Source organism: Centroberyx affinis, unplaced genomic scaffold (genome assembly GCF_046629955.1).
Source record: "Centroberyx affinis isolate AG114_WGS23_722 - 3 ecotype Tasmania unplaced genomic scaffold, CSIRO-AGI_Caff_v1 ptg005489l_1, whole genome shotgun sequence".
NCBI classification, from domain to species: Eukaryota; Metazoa; Chordata; class Actinopteri; order Beryciformes; family Berycidae; genus Centroberyx; species Centroberyx affinis.
The window spans coordinates 28,100-30,926 of NW_027282754.1; positions in this window are offsets into that span (position 1 = coordinate 28,100).

Genomic DNA, 2,827 nt, shown 5'->3' on the forward strand with positions numbered 1-2,827 from the left:
GTGCGTACGATAATTTCTACGCAAAGTGTGGAATTTATCAACTTGTACTTGTACTTAGGAATGGGTGTAAATATAAGCACAGCTCTGACCATGCTTACGCACAGCATCCAGTGGTAGAATAGGGAAACTGCAAATAGAAAGCATTGCGAGTGAACAGTCCCGGCATGCATTAAACAATCTCAACATCCACATGTGTTCTGTATTTTCTTTTATTAATAATCAGAAACAGACATGAAGCCTAATTGGTGTCAAAATCTATAAAAGACATCTGTGACAGGTATTTGAAAATGTAACATGGCTCATCTTGCATTACTGGAAGATTTAGGACACCATGCGCTCCGCAGGGAGCACGTTTTCAGAGAGCGCGCTGATCTGTTTGGTGAGAGCACAGAGTGGCTTCTGAGTAGGTACCGCTTCCCAAAACAGATATTGCTGGATTTATGCCATGATTTGGGACCTATGTTGGAGCGAGAAACGAAACGCACGAAAGCCATTCCTGTGCATATCCAAGTCCTGTCCACCCTGGGGTTTTTGGCCACCGGCACGTTCCAGCGTGAGGTTGGAGATAGATCGGGCATTTCCCAGCCCTCAATGAGCAAGATTATGCCAGCAGTGTTGGATGCCATAATTTCCCTGGGCCCGAACTACATCCAGTTCCCTTACACGGCTCCACAACAAGCCGAGATCAAACAGGGATTTCACGCTATCGCTGGATTTCCGAATATAATAGGAGCAATAGACTGCACTCACATAGCAATAAAAGCACCATCACACAACGAATTTAATTATGTCAACAGAAAGGGGTTTCATTCCATCAATGTACAGATAATCTGCGATGCGCATTTGGCCCTGTTAAACGTTGTTGCCCGGTGGCCTGGAGGAACGCACGACTCCTTCATTGTGCAGAACAGCTCTGTGGGTGTTCGTCTCCAGGGAGGAGCTGTTGAAGATGGATGGCTCATTGGTGAGTGTTGCAACATGTTTAAAATGCTATTGCTTAATTAAAGTTATTAAAACGTATCTCATCTGTAGGTGATCAGGGTTATCCACTGAAGCCATGGCTCATGACTCCCTTAACCAACCCGAGGACCCAACAGGAGCAGAATTATAACCGGGCCCATGCGCGCTCTAGATCCACCGTTGAGCGCGCAATAGGCCTGCTGAAAGGTCGATGGCTGTGCCTGTCTAGAACGGGGGGAACACTGCAATATCGGCCTGAAAAAGTCTGCCACATCGTCATGGCTTGCTGTGTGCTCCACAACCTGGCCATCAGACAAGGCGTCCCGCTGCAGGAACCCCCAAGACCAGACGACCCCATACCTGACGCAGAGCCTCTACCACCTCCTAATGCCGCTGCCATTCAGACAAGAGCTGGGATCATACAGAGATTTTAGGTAAGTCTGCCCATTAGCCGAGCTTAGAAAAATAAGAGAAAAACATTTTTCAGCATGGTGACAAAATGACTGACATCACAATATTAGTTAACAGTCTAAGGTTTATTAACCATTTGGGTTGCACAGGAAGCAATTTGTTTTAGTGATGCATTTATTTCCATCAATACATTGGAAATGTTTGTGAGTTGGTCCTTTATTTCAGTTATTGCTTTGGTCGTGTCCTCTTGATTTTGTAGAACCGCGTCAGTCAAGACCCTTGGCTCCCGACGCACCAAAGGAGGTATGGACGGCCCCTGCCCCTGCTCCTCGACCACGGGACTGGCCAAAGTTTCTGAGTTATTTAGGAAAATATATTTTCACATTAATGTCAAATTTGGTTTAACATAAATAACATTTATTTCATGGTTAGTCTGTCACTTACAATAATTTTCTCTTACACATCGAAATAAAGGTTTTCAAACACAGTGGTTTGTTTCTCTTACCGTCAATATGGATGTTCGATGGTCCAGGTTGTTCTGTGGGTACAGAGTCACTGTCTCCATGTTCAATGATGCCAGAGAGAGCTGTATTCGCCAATGATGCTGGCAATGCGTGTGTCTAAAGGTGAGAGTTCTGCTGTGCTCTGTCCTCCTCCAGTTGAACAAATATCACGCTTATGTGCAGTGACACGTTTCTTTGCACTGAGTTTAATATCAAACCATTTTTTTTTAATTTCTGACAAAGATCTCTCCTCAGATCCTACAGAATTAACTGCACTCGTTACCATCTCCCACGCAGTATTTTTTCTTTTGTTAGTTACACCTGCACTAAGTGAACTAAACAACAGCTTTTGGTTGGTTTCTACTTCAGCAACAAGCACCTCAATTTCGGTTGCAGAAAAGTTTCTTTTCTTTGTTCTCTTCGCCATAATTCCGGTGAGGAAAAAAGCAATTTTCACGTGGTTTTTAAAGGGATGTTTTGTTACCATATATGGTTAATTAGGGGCGTTTCTGAATGCAAATTACCTCGAACGTGCACGAGCATGGTGGTTTAGAACGTGTGGGATTTATCAACGCTGATTACTTACTGGTGTGCGTACGACCGGCGTGCGCATGTTTGATAAATACCGATTTTTTTGTACTTAGGCACATTCTAAATTGTATTCGTAAGAGAGAATTTAGAACCTTTTCTACGCAATGTTGATAAATGAGGGCCCTGGCATCGTGGGCTGCATCGATGGGACTCATGTCCAGATCCAGGCGCCATCTGAACATGAGTATCTTTATGTCAACCGCAAGGAATACCATTCAATCAATGTTCAGATTGCTTGCGACGCCAATTATAACATCTTTAATTTGGTGGCAAGATGGCCTGGATCTACCCACGACGCACGCATCCTCCGGGAGAGTGTGTTATACCAGGACTTCGAGGCTGGAAGAATAAACGGGCTGCTC